Raw genomic sequence first — 19,953 nt, 5'->3', positions numbered from 1 at the left:
TTTCTCTCAGGCCCTTTTCTACCACACAGTGATGGCTTTTCCAGCTCCTCTCACCTCTGTGGCCCTGACTCCCAGTGGCCCCGTGTCCATTTCAACTTTGTGGTTACAAGTGACAAGAGCCTGGCCCTGTCAGGTACTAGGTCACCTCCATTCAAGTTGCACAGGTAACAGCTGAGCTCCAGATCTCCAGGCAACATTCTTCCCATACTCTCTACCGTGTCCTTAGGAGAGATTCCCAAAAGTGAGTCAGCGCCAGACCAAAGGTTACAAAGGTGGTTAGCTCCTGACGTCAATCCCCACAGCACACAGAGGAGTCACTCAAAACACAGGCAGCCACCAGCAAAGGAAGCAGTGGTGACACTTTTCACAGCGCTAGGGCTTTCTCTAAATCAGCTTGGGTGATCTTAGGTGCTCCCCAGCTCTCCCTTCCTGCCTTGGAGATCCACCAGACACTGGAGGAAACTCCAGAAGTGGGAATCAAACAGACGCCCTCCCTCAAAGCCATGCAAGGAGGGAAAAGGGATACACTAGACCAAAGGTGAGCTTACCCTGGGAGAGAGAAGCTTTCAGGACACATTCTCCATCATGGATAAAGACAGGGCTGGGAACATTTGAAGTCACACCTACAGAATTGCTCAGTCCTTCTGAGGGGAGATCAGAAGGCAAGCCAGGAGCACACAACTGGCTCCCCACTCGCATTCCCCACTGCAACCCTGAGAAGCTGCCAGAGCAAAACATAGTCTAACTGGACAGGGGGGACGTTGGGGACCAAGCGCAAGTGTCCTCCATGCCAGCACTTTCAGATCAACTCCAAGAAGGGGAGAGAGTAACTCCACAAACTCACTGTGTGATACAGACTCTAGTTCATTCAAAAACATGAAGTCGATCCTTGTCCAGTCCAGGGAGGTACCTCCTCTTATCCCCTATGTCCCGCATCAGATGACCACAACCCCTAAAACCTTCCTGACGGGTCATCAGACTCCCGATCCAGATACCTGCAGAACCCGGTGCACCCTGCATATGTCCTCAGCATGTCACAACGGACAAAGCTTGCTCACCTAAGCCAGACTCAAATGCACTCAGACTAAATTTTTTGTTAAAAAAAACACTTCCTATTCATTTAAAAACCTTAGGGGGTGGAGATGGTGATGTGGCTCAGCCACACTACAAGCCTAACACACCCTGAGTTCTACCACCCAAAAAACTGAGCATGGCTGAACATGGCCTGTAATCCCAGTACTCCGGGGGTGCAGGCAGGGAGATTACCAATTCAAGGTCACTCTCACTACACAATGAGTTGGAGGCCAACCTGGGCTACATGAGACCCTGCTGTAGAAAAACAGGGGTTATTGATTTAACTCAGTGACAGAGCACTTACCTAGGGAGGTCCTGAATTCCATCCCCAACATAGATAGATAGATAGATAGATAGACAGACAGACAGACAGACAGACAGAAGATAGATTTGGACTGTGACTGCTGTGCAGAGGTAGGTTATTACATAAGTAACATTCCTGTGGCCCGGGTTCCATGCCCAGCACCTCAAAATAAAGAAGTGAATATGAACAAATACAATTGACAGTATAAATAGCGTAGTATGTACAAGAATGTAACAAGAATAATATATTCTTGTGCTGTATGACATACTCATCTATATTTGATTTTTTTCTCTTGGTGCTGCTGCTGCTTCTGGTGTGTGTGTGCGCACGTGCGTGCACGCATCTCTTTGTCTATGTGTCTAGGTGCACAGGGGACACCAGGTCTCCTACTGTATCTCTCTTCCTTATTCCTCCTAAACCAGGGTCTCTCACTGAACCTTGAACTAGCCTAGTTGCCAACAAGCCCCAGGGATCCCTCCTCTTGCCCACAGTGATGGATGTGCACCAGGCCACACCCAGATTTTTACATGGGTGCTGGGATTCAAACTCAGCAGCGTCCTTTCTCCCTCACTGAACCATCTCCTGAGTCCCAGTTGCTGTCCCTGAGGGTATCCTGTCTCCTACAGCTCAGTCCATACATTTGATTGTGGACCTGACTACACAGCATTCTGGACTCCAACCCGTGTGTGTGGAGCCCTGTCCTTTGGTGTAGGGCTAGGTCAGAAATCACTGGCTCTGTGAAGTTTCACCTGCTGGGCCAAATTCTGCCCTTCCGTGGTCAAGAGGTCTCCTCTCATTTGGTATTCTGGGTCTCAAGCTAGGACTCTCAGTGGGAGACTACTAGAAAACGAGCCTGTCTCAAATGACAACAGGAAACCAGTACTCCAAATGTATAGAGGCCCACAAGACCCAGTAACTTCATACCCCACCACCCAGGACAGTCTGGTCAAGAGACCTAGCTCTCCCCGTAGCCACCCACTGGCTGCATGACCCTTGGCAGCGGTGAGTCCTCCCTTGCCTGGTAATTCATTCATGCTTTTCAAGCTCCTCTCACCTCTGTGGTCCTGACACTGGGGAACTCACATCTGGACCATGGTTGCATGTCTGGAGGAGAATCAGAGTTAGTCCCAGCAAGAGGGACGGGGTCACACTGTGCAGAGAAGAGACACTGACCTCAACACTGGTTCAGCAAGGCCCCAGGGTCAGTCCCCTCCCAAGGAGAGGTGCTTCCTCTTTCACTGTCTGGCCCATGGCTCAGGACTTACTCATCCTATTTCCTCTGTGGGCCATGGCCTGAGAAGAACTGGGGAAGACAACTTGGTGACCTTCAGGGTTTTTCCTATCTCAGGACAACTTCCCAATCCCCAGCCATGCAGACTCTGAGATATCTGTAAAGGCTAATAGATTAGTCCAAACTGTCATACCTCTAATAGGCAGCCAGGCTTCAAAATAGGAATGCTATGCCCTGAGTAGTGGCCTGTGCTTTTAATCCAAGCACTCAGAGAACAGAGGCAAACTCTTTGAGTTTGAAGCCAGTCAGCAACAGGACATTCAGAGCTACACAGTGAGACACTATCTCAAAAAGAGAAAAAAAAAATTAAGTGGGGATTCTGGGGTTTTTTTGGGAGTGTGTGTGGCTGAGCTGTAGAGTGCTTGCCTAGCATATATAAATCCCTGGGCTTAAATCTCAAGTACCCCATAAAGTGCACCCCACCGAGTGAGCACGGTGGCACATGCCTGTAATACCAATAGCTGAGACAGGAGGATCAGGAGTTTAAAGTCATCTTCAAACACCCTGGTTCACATAAGGCTCTCTTTAAAACAAAAATACTTTAGGTGGGTATGGGAAGATGGCTCAGTCAGTAAACTGTGTGCCACATAAGCATGAGCAGCTGAGTTCGGACCCCGGCACCCCAGTCAACACCAGGCCCAGTGCTGCATCTACAACCCCACACTGGATGAGCAGAGACAGGCAGATCCTTGCGGCTCACTGGCCAGCAAGTGCAGTGAGCATTTTGGAATTTTGTTTAAAAAAAAAAAAAAAAGCAATATTATAATTTTTGTTTTAAATCTGAGGTGTAGGGATATGTGGTTGCTTCACAGCAGCTGACTAGGATTTGCCTAGTGCTCTGGCGGCGGTGTGATTTTTGCCAGCTGCAGATACTTTTGGCAATTGTGTGATGTTTGGAATTCTGGGGACTTTTCAGACGGTGGCTTGCTGGCTGGTGCTTGGATGCTGTAGGTTGCTGTTGGTTGTGCTTTGTTAAGCAGTCATTCAAAAAGAAGGAAGAAGAATGAGGAGGAGGAGGAGGGAAGAAAGAAAAGGAGAAATAATAATAATTAAATATCCTGACATCAGAGATCAAACTTGCCCCAAGGAGCTCCATGCCCCTACTCAGCAGGAAGTGTTCTAACCATAATATCACCCCCTTTCCTCGTTATCATTTTTCTCTCATATCTAGTGTTAGGGGGTTGAAAAGGAAGAATAAAAGAGGTGAAGAGTGGAAGAAAAAAGAACTCACAAAGTAGCTAACATTGGCTACAAGTAGCTAACATTGGGGCTACAAGTAAGTCTGGCCATTTAGTGAGCTCCCAGGCCAGTGAGAGACTGGGGAAAAATAGAGGAAAACACCTGATGTCCACAAACACATACGTCACATACAAATAAACCCCAAAATAAGAAAATTAAAAAAAAAAAAAAACTTTTTAAAAATATTCTGGCCTCCCTCTAGGCAGGTGTGACACATCCCAGGAATGAAACGTTGCAGAAGAAACACAGACAGTTCTGGCAAGTTCTCACGTTGAAGAGGTGAAGGACAAGTGCATCAAGGGGAGTGTGTGAACCCAAGATCCACCTTCTGATCTCAAGTCTGCAAGGGCCGGTGTACAAACCCCCAAATCTTCCACTCAAATTCCCACCCCCACCAGAAACATGAGTCTTGCTGTCCCCTTTGTCTGCCCTTCTCATCTCTTGAGAGGTGCTTACCGTAGGCAGAGAAACATCGACCATGTGATCATGCTGCAGTTACAAATCTCACAAAATCCATCAAGTGTCGAGAGAACTCTTAGGGGCTAGGAAGATGGCTCATCAGGTAAAGGACCTGAGTTTGATCTCCAGAACCCACATTTGGGAAAAAGAGTGTTACTAGTAGTCTTATGATGCTAGGGAGGCAAAAACAGATCCTGGGTTCAGTGGCCAGCCAGACTAGCCAAGTTGGTGAGTCCTAGGCCAGTAAGAGACTCTATTTCAAAAATTAAAAAAAAAAAAAAAAAAGAAAAGAAAAGATGATGCCTATGGAATGACAGAATGACAGTCCCTGTGGTTCACACCTGTACACACACACATACATTTGCGATCATGCACGCACACGAGTGTACACCCGCACATACTCACACACACACTCACACACACACAAACATGCACACACATCACCTGAGGAGTCTGAGTAGTATGGTCAGTTTCCCACCTTCACCAAAAACTTCTGACACAGACCAGCCCACAAGAAGGAACCCATGGATATCGAGAAACCCACAGCCCTATACCATCCTAAGGGGAGTTCTCAGGCCAGCTATCCTCCAGGATGCTGGGGAGAACCCATCCCAGGAGAGTGAGCCTCTGCTCCTGGTAGGGCCACTCCATACTTTCTGAATTACATTCACAGGTCCCTGGAAAGAGGTGAGAGAGAAGTGGGCACCAAAGGCTATGTGGAATGTTGGAGTTCTCCCTCTCCTTATTAGCCTCTATGTTGTCTCAATTTTCTCAACTACAAAGTAACAGTAAATATCATCTGTCTCACCAAGTGACTGGGACACAGGCTACCCAAACGCAAAAGGCAGAACATACACACACATCCACGAAGGCTTCCCCCAGGAGCTGAAATGACTGCCCTCTATCCCCGCTTGTCCTTCTCCTTGCACCAAGCCCCTGCCTTCCCTTCTTGGTGCCTAGTGTCTAGATGGGGATAACTGGGCTGGGCTTGGGTCAACCGGAAGAAACAACCTCAGATTCCTTCGTTTCACATTGTTCTGGGCCCGGTAGGAACTGGTGTGAGTGGCTGCCAGACACTACTTGTTCCCCGCCACGGAGCAGCATCACAGGCCTGGAGCATAGCACAGCAGCTACTTGCTGTATTACTTTGTTGAATGGCAGAATCGAGCTCTTGCCTCTATCGTGAACTAAGAACTGGTGAGCTAGGGACACATGCTCAGGAACGGCTGTAAAACACATTTCAGAACGCATAGGATGGCCATTTGGTGAGTCCCTTCACAGGCCTGTTGTATCTGTGTGTACTTCAGCTGGTCTCTGGTGCCCAAGATTACATAACACTACAGAAGACCTGAGTTCAAGGAAGCCGAGCAGACAGTGGGGGGGGGGGGGGGGCGGCGCTGCCCAAGTTTCACTTCCACGCTGTGTCCTTTTTTCACTCTGGTTTTGAACAAAGCTGGGGCTGCAGAAGACAGTGGCAGTACAGCCCTCCCTCAACTCCAATGCTCCCTGGCTCTGAGTCTGAGCCCTAGGGGTGCTAAACAGACCAGGGACTCAAGTGACAGCAGCACCTAAATTGCAACCCCATGGCAAGCTCACAGAAACATTTTCAAAGTGCTACAAGAGGCTGGGAAACGGGCACTCAGATGCCAGCGAGTTCATATAACTTGGAAGAGAATTCAGATAAGGTCTGACCCTGACCCAGACATCCCGGCTCCATTTCTCACCCCACTACTGGCTTCTTCCAAAGATGCTCACTGCCTCCACAGAGCATCCGGTGCTCCGTAAAGCCACCACAACAGTCTAAGAACACCAAAATCACAGCCATCTCTGCTCTACAAGAAGAACCTGGCTTTCTGTGTGTCCCTCAGAAAGGGGACATTCCTAGAGCAGCTACACAGGGGTTACACTATAATGTATGAAGGGAGGCAGGGCCATGAGCCCAGCTTTCTCAAGCTCCATTCTGCTTCAGTGCAGTGATATGATCTGCCCAAGGCCACACAACACTGTGACTGAGCCAGGGTTGAGTTTAAAGTCTAGAAATTCAGTGACATAAATCTCCTAAGTGATGAATAAATATGGAGCCCTCCTCCCCCATGTCCTCACCCACCCTAACCAAACAGGACGAGAAGAGATGGCTAGCCGGTGGCCCTCATATACCATGGGATGATGGTAAAGCTATTCCTTTTCCCATCCTGAGCCTCTCCTTTCATTTAGTTTAGCCTGCTGCTTGACAACATCAAGGGCAGGACTATATCTAGGACCCCAGCAACCGCCTGTCTCTCTAAAGCAGAGCCACCAGACATGCTTGAGGTACAAACAGGAAGGGACAGTGAGCCGTGGAGAAGCTGGGCTTCCCAGCCAGCAGGCCTTGACTCACAGCCCTGATTCTGCCTCCTGGGAATGTCTTCTGCCTCTGGATCTCCACTGCCTTGTCAGTTTAAATGAGAGGACAGAGTGCTAAAGGCCCAGGACTCTAGGCATGGAGGTCCTATTCAGGCTCAGCCACAATCAGATCCCATGGGAAGAGCAGTCTGCTCTACCTGCCCCCCCTCCCTGTATCATCTCTAGCCCTTCTGGGTACTCCTGAGCTGAGGAGACATTTGGTGACAGGTAATGGAGGGCCTCCTTCTCCATCAGCTGCGCCCACACTGTAACTGGCCTGTTCTGGGCCTCATTTTCAATACACCTGCCTCTGCTACTAACTGCCTTGGGAACCTACAGGGTTATCATGCAGATCCCTGTGGCCTGTTTTCCTGGTCCTGGCTGGTGAGGGGAGGAGCAGGACGGTAAAGTAAGGCGGGATGCTCTCTAAGTATATCGTGCTGAATGGTGTGGCTCACAGGCCAGAAGCATCCTCACTGTGGGGAGTATGGATGCTCCAACATGACATCCAACATGGATGTCCCAAACATGACTCAGGCTGCAGGTAAGCCCAAAGTGACTTGGCACACACTCTCAAATGGCCACCTGATGCCTCTCAGACTGTGGGCACTGGTAAGACTCACAATAGCGTATCAGGGAACGTCACAGAAGAGAGGGCAGAAGGAACGTAAGAGCGAGTGGATGGGGCACAGTACTATGGAACACTGACCTCTGGGTATGATGTGGCCATTGTGCCGCACACTCACAGCAGCTGTGATGACAGTGGGCCACCAACAGCCTGCCATAGCCCCTCCTCTCCCTGAAGAGGTTGGAACTACAGGCGGCTAAAGATTGTTAGAGGAGGGAGAAATGCCTCTTCTCTAGCATTCAAACCTCACCAAATCACCAAAATGAACAAAAAGACACGAAAGTATACATACTCTCGAACACACACAAGAAAGAGAGAGAGATTTCATAATGAAACCATGACCATGTGTAATTAATATGTGATTTTTCAAAAAAGAGGTTGTTCTTTGTAACTTCTGGAACCTTCCATGGAAGACAAACTGGACCCTAAAATGTATATGCCCCAGAAGGCATCAACGTACCAGTTACTTCACAACCCTTTTGAGTCCCAAGGATGCCAGGCAGTGCTCACACACCAGCTTTGATAGCTGGCATTGCTCCTTGTCCCTTGAATCGATTCTCACCCTCTCAGCCCACAAACAGGCTAATGTACAGTAGCTATCCACTGACCCCTCACAGGTCCTTTATCCACATTCCAAAATGAACTTCCCTTCACTTTTGCCACAGAGAGGGACCTTTCTGAATACAATTACTGTTTTCTAATACTCCCTGCAATTCCTTTAATAGTTTCAGATTATGTTCAACATTATAGAAATCACTCTGGGCCACATTTCTTCCAAGCAGACTTCATCAACTTCGATTATTTATATATTTACAAATGATACTCATGGAGCAGATGGCAGCTAGTAAGCCTGCGACAAGTGGGGAGAAAAAATGAATGGGACAGAACGTAAGCTCGATGACTCGTCCATTTAGTCTCTGATGGAACCATCTCCCATTCAGTGGAAGCCCATGCAACAGCCGGTCAACAATTGGATTAAAATAGCACTCAGACTCAAAGCGCTTGCAGACTCCTGATCTCTTCTAGGAACAGCCTGCCAGTCCAGAGCAGCTTCCCAAGCAGAACTGGAATGACGGGGTACAGAGGACAGGATGGTGGCACCAGGTGAGGGCAGAGAGAGCCTCGCAGAGGGGAAGCAGCAGACGTTTACTGAGCACCTACTGTGTGCAGTACTCGCTGTTGCATCCACCTCTGTGTTGATCCCAATGCCATCTCCAGAGCCGGCGTGACTCCCCTATCAGCAGTCAATGTGGGCAATCCGTGCCCCAAACCCACACTCTCAGTGCCCCTGACAATAGAAAAGATGGTGGGAGGGGTAGTAATTGCCCCACATTTGTATCCTTGTCCTCCACCCAAGGCCCATCCAGCCTTCAGGACCATCTGAAATCTACATTCTAAAGTTCTGCCAAATCGATGTAAAGTGGGTCCATTTGAGACGAAGAGGAAGTCAAGTTTTGGCTAAGAACAGGAAGACGATACACAGATTCTAGAAGATAGAGGATGGGTGTCACTAGCACATGGAAGGTAGATTGGAGGGGGCAGAGCAAGCCTCTGGACCTAGAGCTATGGATACTGGAGGGCACACACAGTCTTCAGCAACCTATAGAAAACACACACCTCTTGGGAAAGTTAGGAGTCCTCGATCCCTGGCCTCCTCCCACTTTCTCTCTGGAAGCTTCACTGCAGTTAAAACAGAGAGGAGCTCCTGCAATAGTTCTGTCTGTGCTCTGACAGGCAAGACTGCCATGACTACTGCCATAACTGTCCTGCTCTTGGGGCTTCCATCACATAACTGTGATGCAGACACAAGCCCATGCCTCATCTGCCCATTTTACAGAGAGGAACACTGCACAGAACCCTGGACATGCACGTGTAAGAGACAGAGAAACTGGATTAAATGCTGACCCTACTCTTCTGGGTACCCTGTGCGATGGGCACCAACTGGAATGATTTCACCTGTTGGCCAACAGGAAAAGAGGGTTTCAAGGTGACACTGACCTAAGGCTGCATGCTGACCGTACTATGAAGTGATGTTGGGGGTGTTTACCTGATTAAGAAAGGGCCTTACCACAGCACAGGCTGGTCTTGAACCAGTGACCTCCCTGCCTCATCATCCCCAGTGTTACAATTACAGGTAGACGTCACCATGCCCAGCTCAAATAACAACAATTTCAAATCTACACAGCACAGCCTCAGATGGGTTTGCTAAAGACAGCCAAGTCCCATACCACCAAAGCCACAAGAATGGATAGTCTCTCCAATCAAAGAGATAGCAGAGATACTGAGCACGAGGCCACACTCTCCTGGCATCAGTGTCTCTTAGGAGTCCTTCCTGTGGCCCTGTCTCGGGATTCTTACGTAAGGCCTGCCAGGGATTAGGATCCATGACTTTACTTCAGGAAGAACCACCAGGGGACATCGTCAAGGTCACTTCCAGGCCAGATGTTGACCTTGAGATGCAAACAGAATGCAGTCACAAAGAACTGAGGGGAAACCATCACTTTCTTACTCACTCTGTCAGAAAATAGGTCCATGGCTCCTGGAATAAGCCAGGCAGCCTGCCAGGCATCAGGAGACAAGGCATTCGCAGCTCGGCAGGGCCGTCAGAACCCCAGGCTAGTTCTGCAGCCCTGAGACTTAGCTGATGGCCCTGCACCTGCCTCTGCAGGCTGAGAGTCCTGGGAAGTCCTGGCCTCACTCCCAAGTCTGAGGGAGATGAAAAGAGTCCCTCTTGCCACACAGGTGACTGTGGCCGCCACGTGAATTATCAAGCAGGCATGCAGCAGTGTCACTGTGTGGAGGAGCTTGTCTGCCTCCTTAAATGAATGGAAGTGAGCTGCACATGGTGACACGCCCAAGGTCTCAGCACTCAGGTGGCAGAGGCTGGTGCATTTACAAGTTCTGGGCCAGCCTATGCTATACCATGAGATCCTGTCTCAAAACAAACAAACAAACAAACAAACAAAACAAGTAACAGTAGTTCTGACTCATTGCCTGTCCTGAGGTGAAACGCCAAATCACTACCTTCTCCTCCAAGGTCTTCAGAGACCTACACAGAAGGCTTTGGACACGAAAAAGGACAGGGATGGCTGTCAGAGAAAGCAACATTTCTTTAATATTTCCCAAAGTGCACAAATACATCTTAGGCCTTTATCCAAAAGCCATTTCTATGTACCCCTCTCTAATACCCTTCAAACAACACAACACATATTCTCTCCCCCCTACACACACACACACACACACACACACACACACACACACACACACACTCTCTCATAATCCACAGCATATCTATTACAAAGTGCATCCCAGGAAGAAAGCCCAACCAACTGACCCATTCTGCATGGCCCACCACAGGAGAAAACCAACCTCTCCCCAGTCTCCTTCCCAGTTACATGCAACACAGGCCCTGGGAAATTATCCCAGCTGGCAACAGTGCCAGCCACCTCCGCTGTCATCTGGCCATAGCAAAAAAAAAAAAAAAAAAAAAAGATGCTTCCTTTTATGCACACAGAATACAACCCTCCAAGAATAGGAAGAATCTCAAAATCAGAGTGGAAGCTCCTTCACAGGGTGTCACTATTTCCTCTGGACCTCGGAGGTAGCAAAAATATGGCTCCAGTGATTATGGGATGGAAGTTAAGGGCAAAGAAGGCAGAAATGAGGAAGCATAAGGGCTGACTTCTCAAAATTTACCATCCACCAATTCATTTCACAACTATCAACAGGGAGGCCTCCCAGTACGCCAGGCACATGTGTCTTAGGGGATGGAGACCATTAGAAGGTGAAGTGACATTCCTATCCTGTACCTCAAGACCAGGAAATCTAGTCTCATTTACTGTAGGCCATAACTCAAAGCAGCCCATTTTACAGACATGGAGCCTAAGACCCAGAGAAGGCAGCCAACTTGCCCAAGGTCACAAAGCTGGTGAGTAGCAGAACCTGGAATTAGACAGAGGTGCACAATACACGTGACTCTCCCTGCTGCGCCACCTTCATACTCAAGCCCTCCCCCAACCCCTCCATTTCTAGCGGCAGGGTGGGGATCAGACACAAACCCCTAGGGCTCTGCCGGCAAAGGAAGTTCGGGTTCCTCTTTCCTCCCACCCCAGACACAAGACCCACATTCACAGGACACGTTTCTTCCAGACCTACTGTGTCTGCACCGCCCCCAGAAAGCACTGCTGGCTGCAAATGCATCCACCTCTGAACCCTGAACTTCCATTAAAAAAAAAAAAAATGATGATGATGATGATGAAGATGAAAACATAACGGGCAAAGAGGAAGTGCTGTTTAAACGCGGCGGGGGTCGGAGCAGGAGGAAGTCGAGCCAGTGGGAGTCTATTCGCCCTTTTGGTTCCTCAATTCCTGGCCTGGAACATCCCGCCTCCCCCCGCCCCCCCCCCCCATGAAGTTAGCGGGAGGGCAGCGTGGCGCCTGGGTCAGGCCCCGTACCGCTCACCTGGCTTGCAAGAGGGGTGTGCCCCGGGACGGCCACTAGGACCGGGCGCCCCAGCCTCAGGGTGCACGGCGCCCTAGGCGCTCGCTCCCTCCCAGCAGCCGGGTGACCCTGGGCGGCGACGCCGCAGCGGGCTCCCCGCGGGCCCTGCACGTACCTGGCGGCCCGACGAGCTGGCGGCGGGAGCCTGCGGTGCACACTCGCCGCTTCCGGGTCGGCGGCTCGCGCGTCCCCGCCGCAGGTTCGCGAGCGGCCCCGCCGCGGCGGTAGCAACAGCAGCAGCGGCGGCGGCGGCAGCTGCAGCGCCTCGGCCCCGGCGTGGCCAGAAATCGCTATAAAAGGAAGAGGCGGCGAGGAGGAAGAGGAAGCGCTGTTTACCTTCGCAGCCCAGCCCGGCGCCGCACAAAAGGAGGACGCGGCGACGCGCCGCCCCCCGCGCCCCGGCCCCGCCGCACCACGGGCCCCGCGTCACCGCGCCCGGGACCGCCCCGCGTCGCCCCCGCCCCAGCCTGCCGGGTGACCTTGGGCGAGTCCCGGGTGTTTAGGCTCGACCCCTAAGGGTGCTGGTCCCCTGCGGTCCCCTCCTCACCTGGGATGAGGGGTCGAGAAGTGCACGGCTCGGGCCCTGCCACCTGCCTAGCTGCTCCTGGACCGCGGGAGCCATGCGAAATTCCTGCCAGGCAGAAACACCCACAGGGTCCAGTGGTGCAAACCCACGGGGACCAATAAAGCAGAGGCCGTGCGAGGTGGGGGTCGGAGCTACCACATGGTCATCCCAGGACTTGTAATTTAGTGAGGGGAAACTCCCCAATTAAGATCTCCTTGCTCTGATTCCCATTTCGGTTGCTGTGGGAAACTCTGTCTTTCCCCTTGCCTAGGACATGGTTAAGGGGCATCTTCTTTGCTCTCCTTTACTCCACTTCCCTCAAGCCCTCGTCATCGTTATCTTGATATTCAACCAGATTTTTCCGGAATAACTAGTGTTCTGTAAAATATCTTTTTACATGCCTCTAGCATGGCATCAAAAGGGTTACACCCGCTGCTGCTGCTTTCATTCCTCCAGCAATGCTGGGTGTTTTGGGGTGTGCCCAAACAGTTCTTTGGGACTGATTTACCTTGGTCCATTTCATCGTGAACAAAACTGTGTCTAGATTTTCCTTAACCTCGGCCAGTTCAGGGAACTGGGGTGCTGAGATGGGCTCCAGCAGCACTCGCAAGGACTTTTGGTAGGGAGGGATCCTTGTGCCATGTAGAGCCTCTAAATGATAGCTGGCTTGCGCTGGGACAAGCAAGAAAAGGTGTGTGTCCCACTTGGAACAGGAGACCGGAATAGCGAGGACAGATTTAGGCCACAGGAAGAAAATAATTGTCTGGGAGGCTTAAGGGCATGAGTTCAAATCCTCCCTCACCACTGCACTTCATGACCCTGGGCCAATATCAAAGGGCATGAGTGCCCTTGGCTGTGAAGGAGGGATCCCATGCCATCTTACAGTGTGAGGAGTGGTCTGGACAGCTATAAACTTAAGGAGAAACAGGTTCGAACCTGAGGAGCAGAGCAGCCTGTGAAACAGGCCTTCCTCATTCTAGACGTGACATTCCAAGTGAACCAGGTGCCAAAGGCTGTGCCCCCTTCACTCAGCTCTCACCTCAATTCATAAATCGGCCTGCCCAGAGTTATGCATGAAGAGGCTGAAGCTGGTACAAATGGCATCAACCCGAGGTCATACCAATCACATACCAGTGTAGCCAGGCACATATGTACCCAGATTGTCTCACTGAAATCTGGCCTAATCTCAGCTTTACTGTGCAGTGGAACAGACAGTAAGGACTCCGTGTGCAGAACCTAGGGGGGCTGCCGCCATTGGTGCTACTACTCTTTGGGATAACTGTTAAAGACACAAGGACCTGGGGGGTCTTCAAACAACTTAGGACAATTGGAGTGCAAGCCTGGGGCAGGAGGTGGGGAAGAACTCGGAGGATGAGGGTGTGGTCAGGGGGACCATGCTTAGCCTGCACCCCACTGGAGTCCAGCCAGTCACACGTTTGTGCCTCGGGTAGGAAAGTCTGTTCCCTAACCCCAGTGACACTGAGTCTCACTTGTTCAACAGGAGCCTGATGCACTTGACAGACTCAAGCAAATGGAGAGCTGGAAAGAGCCTGTGGCAACTCTGTGGCAGTCTAGATATCAACTCTGTCTGACAATAGTGAACTCCAGCATCCTGTAAGGAACACCACCTGCCATTCCCAACGATGCAGGCACAGGCAATTCACGTAACCCCCAACTCTAATTTGTCCGTCTGTAAATAGGAATGATAATGTCACCTTCTGGTATGAGAACTGACTACATGAGACAATGAATTTTACATGATTTGCCAACTGTGATGCCATCTTTTTATCTTGATATTAAAATCTGGATCTTGTGGCATCTTTCAGCCCAAAAAAAACCCTGCAATTTCCTTCATGTATGCAAAAGCCCTTCAAAAAGATGCCTCTAAAATGTGTCTTTCAAGATTGCAGGAACGGATGCTGTCCTGTGTAAAAGTGACAGAAGGTGAAAGTCAGGTGACTCTGGCACTTACTTTTGTCCTGCTGGGTTAGCAGTTTGCAATTAAAAAGATCCTACATTCAGTCGTGACCAAAATAAACCCAGGGAAGGCCTCTTACCTGCTTGCCTGCCTTCCCAGCCCTCTGACCATTCAGATCCCAGAGATGAGGCTGACCTAGCTGGAGCCTGGCCAGATGCTGGGCCGGGACAAAGCAGGGCACACGGAAGATGCTCACAGATGGCACACCAGCATCTCAGAGGGAGCTCAGTGAAGCAGAGTGTAGCAAGAAGCTAAAGTAGAAACAGTAGTTTTTCATGGAAGACACAGGTAATCTGAGCCTTCTATAGCGGATGCACCAATTCCCATTCAGGAATCAGAGGTGTGTGGCCAACTTGGGCCATAGAGTGAGGCCTTGCCTCAAAAACATCTGTGGGGTGTGGCAGCATAGAACCTTTAATCCCAATAGTCAGGAGGCAGAGGCAGCCAAATCTCTCTGAGTTTGAGGATCTGCTCTACATAGCGAGTTCCAGGCCAGCCAGAGCCACACAGGGAGACCCTGTCTCAAGAAAAACCCAAGCAAACAACCAAACAAAATGGCCTGTGAGAGCTCCTGGGGGCTGCTAAAATTGTGGGGGGGGGGTGAGGGATGGAAAGTGAATGCATTGTGGATACAAGTTTTCCTTTTGAGGTAACAGAATGATTTTGGAATCAAATCACAGTGATTGATGGACGTGAAAAGCACAAGGAATGTCTGAATAGCTTTCAAATCTTTCAAATCCTGGTTCCCTAGATGTTACATGAAATTCATTATATTAGAATATCCAACTGTATCTGCAACCAGACTACAGAAATGGACTAAAGAGTGGGAATCTTGGCGAGTGGGTGTGTTGAGTCCTTGGGAGGAGTCACTGCCTACAAATGGTCCTATAGCAATTGAAACTAAAGCAAATCTTATTAACACAGAATGTATATCATTGTTGCTATGTAACTGAATCTGTGCTTTTAGGAAAATAAAGTGTGAAATGCCATTCATATACTTGGATTAGAGAGATTCTAAATCAAATCTTTACTAGCATTTTTTTTTAACATGAGCTTCTTTAGCCCAGGCTGTCCTTAAATTCTTCTAGTATCCAAGGATGACTTCTGAGCTTCTGAGCCTCCTATTTCTTTACAGGTGTGTACCACCGCACTGTTTTTGTCTTGTTTGGGTTTTTGGTTTGGTTTGGTTTTATTTGTTTTTTTTTTTCAAGACAGGGTTTCTCTGTGGAGCTCTGGCTGTCCTGGAACTCACTCTGTAGACCAGGCTGGCTTCAAACTCAGAGATCTGCCCGCCTCTGCCTCCCTGAGTGCAGGGATTAAAGGCATGGGCTGCCATTTCCCCCCACCCCATCACATCAGTGTGTGTGTTTGTTTTGCTTGCATTTTTATTAGCAAGGGTCACACTCTGCCTTGGCTTTCTTCATGTAAAATGGGCTGATGGTGAGAACTGCAGCAAGGGATTGTGGGAACTGTGGAGTGATAGGGCTAAAATTTCAGTTGGAAGGTGCTTAATGATGGTCCTGTGGCTATTTTCACAGGACCATCATATGGTAGATGAAGTCTTTCAAAGTGTGGATCCATGAAAAAAACAAGCAAAAGATGTTTGTAGAGTATGTCAGTGCCCCGGGCTGCTGTGATAAGGGTGACAAGCCTGTCTCATGCTATGGTGTGGATAGGCAATAGTCCCACAAAGGCACGGCGTGGAAAGCTTGGTTGCAGAAATTGAAACTATTGAGAGGTCAGTGACTCCATTGACTAACCCACAGGAAAGAGCTAGGCGGTAGGGTCTACTTTCATGGAGTGGGCTGGAAGTGCCTTTGAGTAGATCTTATCCTCTCTCTGACTCGCCTGCTTCATGCTCATAAACTGAAATCTATAAAACCATAGTCAAAAATCTTTCCTCTACCATGTTGGCTTCACAGCAATGAGAAACTGAGTGCACAATTCTAAACACTGGGTTTGTTTCTCATTTGTTCTCGAGGCTGGAGTCTGAGGTCAAGGTGGACATTGTTGGGTTGAGGAGAGGGCCTAATTGAAGATTCCTGACCTCATGTGTCCTCACATGGTGAGGCAAAGAGCTCTCTCTGGCTCTTAAGGGCACCAGTACCCTGTGGCTGAATGACCATGTGTCCCACCTCCTTGTGTTGCATGACATGTGGAGTTAGGACTTCAATATATGGATTTGGAGACCACATCAAAATTCTTCCCATTGTAAGGTGATTTTAGAAGTTTCTGTGTCAAGAGCAGTGATATTGGAGTAGGCATAATCATCTCCTTCCCCTCTCCATCCTCACTGAACTCTGAGGACATGTGGTGAGAGAAAAAAGAGCATGTTCAGGGTATAGTGCTGGCACTTTAGAAAATGACAACTATCAAAAAAGGCAATGAGGGGGCTGGAGAGATAGCTCAGAGGTTAAGAGCACTGGTTGCTCTTCCAGAGGTCCTGAGTTCAATTCCCAGCACCCACATGGTGGCTCACAACCATCTATAATGAGATCTGGTATTCTCTTCTGATCTGCAGGCAGAACAGTGTATACATAATAAATGAATAAATCTTTTTTTTTTTTTAGAGGCATTGAAGAAACTGGGGCTGGTGTGGTGGCACATGCCTTCAATCCAGCACTTGGAAGCAGGTTCACATGAGTCTCTGTGAGTTCAAGGTCAGCCTGGTCTACACAGGGAGACTCTTGTCTCAAACAAACAAACTTATAAGTCTTGAGCATGTCCCTAGGTGTCCCTAGGACATCACTCCCTAAGGAAAGTGGGACTCACATTTGTTCTCAAGGTATTGCTGTGAATTTTTTAGGTTTAGAGGCTTTACCCAAATGGAGAATTTTTGCAGTTCAGAAAAACTCACTTTTGAGCATGGACCTTATCCCTGTCTGAGGTGCTGTGGGGATACTGTGAGATACTAAATGGTCCTACATAATAAGGGACAGGTTTCCTCCACCGCTCACACTGCCCTCCAAGTAAGTGTGTGTGTGTGTATGTGTGTGTGTGTGTGTGTGTGTGTGTGTGTGTGTGTGTGTGTTTGCACATATATGTGCAGGGTTAGGATTAATCCAGGGCCCTGTGTGAAGAATGTCGGGTCCAGTGTCAGAGCTATATCTTATCTCCATGGAGTCAGAATTTCAACCCACATCTGATGATACTAAAATCTTAGATTTTTTTTCAGATTTGTCTTTGTATTACCCAGATAGAATAAGTACTCTCAACATGATTTCAGTTCTAGAGAAGGTAGTACATAGGTTGTACTGTGTAGACTTAATAAGCATCCTTGAATTTGGGTACCCACAGGGGTCCTGGAGCCAACACCAAGAGACAACTACAACTGTATGTACAGTTATGAAAAAATTATAATTGAAATGCTGTATTCTGATGTCAGTACATCTGGGATGGTGTCACAGACAAAGGTCCTGAGTCAGTGGCTGTGGGTAGAGCCCTGCTTCAGAAGTTCTCAGAGCTCTCCAACTGCAAACCTGGGCTTTGTTGCTCGCTTCAGTGAGACTTTCGAGACATTTATGTTGCCTTCTTCCTTTCTCTCCTTCTGAAACAGGCAATCATATATCCTAAGCTGGTCTATAACTGTAACTGAGGATGATCATGTCCTATCCTCCTGCCTCCATCCTGTTTATGAGGTGCTGGGGATGGTGGCCGGGACTTTGTGCATGTTAGGTAGGCACTGTGCCCACTGCGTCACATCCCAGCTCAATGACTTCCCTTCACTGCATTTAACTGCTGTGGATTTTTAGTGCTCCGGTCTCCCCTGCTCCAGCTGAGGCATGGCATCTGCATCCTGTAGAAGACTGTCCATCATTCAGGCCCATCTTCTTCACTATCCCAACTCTTGCTGCTTGCTTTTTCCACTCTGGCTTCTCAAGGGCAGTTCCCTGGTGCCATAGTTTGTCCAGAGCTTTTGGTCTCCTTGACACCTCGTTATCTGTGATCTCCTCCCTTTCCCATGGGTTGTGTTTCACTAGTTAAGCACGCCTATGCTTCCATGTGTTTCAAAGCCAATGTCTATGGTGACCTCACTCAACAGCCCAAGATGTGCTGTGGATTCACAGCAGGGCACGTTGCTAACATTTGCGTAGAAGAAAAAGGAATCACAGAAACATCAAGTGACTTGTAGAAGGTCATAGAACGAGTTAGAAATAAAGTTAGCTGGGCTAAAGGTCAGTTCCTCAGATGGTCGTCCATCACTTAGGAGTTTCATTATTATTCCCACTGTGCAGATAAGAAAAACAAATTTGATTGTGCCATGACTGTAGAATGATTATTAATGTGATATAAGGCATACAGTTAGTATGGCGGCAGTTTATCGTTAGCCAACTATTTAGCCTAATAATGACACATGGAGACAATGATTTTATTTAATTAGCCTTGAGCACAAGACTAAGCACAATACTAATCATCACTCCACCCGAAACCTCCAAGCCAGTCTAGCTTCCTCCCAGGCAAAATGCCTACCATACTTGCATTTTTAATCCTTGACTGTCTCTGGTTCACCTCTCTTGATGCTTCTTGGACCTCTCTTCATGGCTCAGTGTCTTAATTCCTCTTTCTTTCTCCTCCCTTTGCTGGTCCCAGATGTCCCACCCTATTCTCTCTATCACTCTACACTGGATGGTCAACATTGACTGGCAACACAGAGAACAAATTAGTGGGCATGTTTACATAGATGAGACAGGAGATACTTAGAATAAGCATTACAGTGCCATGTCCAGATTGAAACCAGAGACCGGGAGAGAGAAGTCAGCATTTGAATGAACAAGGGTAAACTTTACACAGTGCAAAAAAGCATTATGCCGACACATGAGCCCAGACCCACTTGCATCAGAACACTGGAGAGCCTGCTAAAGATACAGATTCTCAGGCCCTGTCCATCCATATTCTTGACTTCTGGGTCTGAGTATGCCCTGGAATCTCCATCTCCACAGTCCAGGGTACTAAGCCCTGGGTCTTGCACATGCTAGGCACATATGTTACCACTGAGCTATGTCCCAGTGGCTATTGGAAACAGGGTATTGCTTTGTAGCCTAGGCTAACATTGAACTGTCAATCTTCTTGTGTCCTGAGCACTGGAATTACAGGCATATACCACCATGCCTAGCAGGAGTCTGCAATTTAATGTGTCTGGCAGAGTAATTCACATTCACTGCCAAGGTCAGCAGATATGCTCTACCCTGCGGCCTACACAGTGATGTGCCTACCTCATACTTGGCAGCTTTGGCAAGTGACCTTGCCCAGCTATGTGGGAGCTGCCTGACAGAAGGAAGCGTTGCTCATGTTCCTCAGATTTGGTTATACAAGACAGTTACTTTAAAGCTAATCCCACTGTAATAATGGCAGAGTCCCCTGACCTGACCCAACCAACACAGTCCCATTGGAAAGATTTATACTTCCAACCTGAATCTTGGGGGTCTGAAAAAACACACACACACACATCTCTTAGTAAACAGGATCACAACAGTAGGGAGCCAATAGAAGCATTTGGGGGGGAGGTATTTCTGACTAAGATGGGCTAAGCAA

At 48.9% G+C, this 19,953-nt stretch overlaps 1 protein-coding gene across 2 annotated transcripts in view; it reads right to left on the bottom strand.

Annotated features, from left to right (window-relative positions):
- The window catches only part of Cyrib (CYFIP related Rac1 interactor B), a 128,171-nt gene extending 115,948 nt beyond the window's left edge, over positions 1 to 12,223 (bottom strand). The window contains exon 1 of one of the 2 annotated variants that reach the window (XM_055626408.1): positions 11,994 to 12,223. The gene's annotated coding sequence lies outside the window, so the exon portion shown is untranslated. The remainder of the gene's footprint in view (positions 1 to 11,993) is intronic. The other variant, XM_055626407.1, reaches the window with a different exon arrangement.
- Between the last annotated feature and the right edge of the window lie 7,730 nt (positions 12,224 to 19,953).

This window comes from Psammomys obesus, unplaced genomic scaffold, assembly GCF_907164565.1.
Source record: "Psammomys obesus unplaced genomic scaffold, mPsaObe1.curated_primary_1811, whole genome shotgun sequence".
In the NCBI taxonomy this organism is placed as follows: Eukaryota; Metazoa; Chordata; class Mammalia; order Rodentia; family Muridae; genus Psammomys; species Psammomys obesus.
This window is presented reverse-complemented; position numbering and strand designations above follow the sequence as displayed.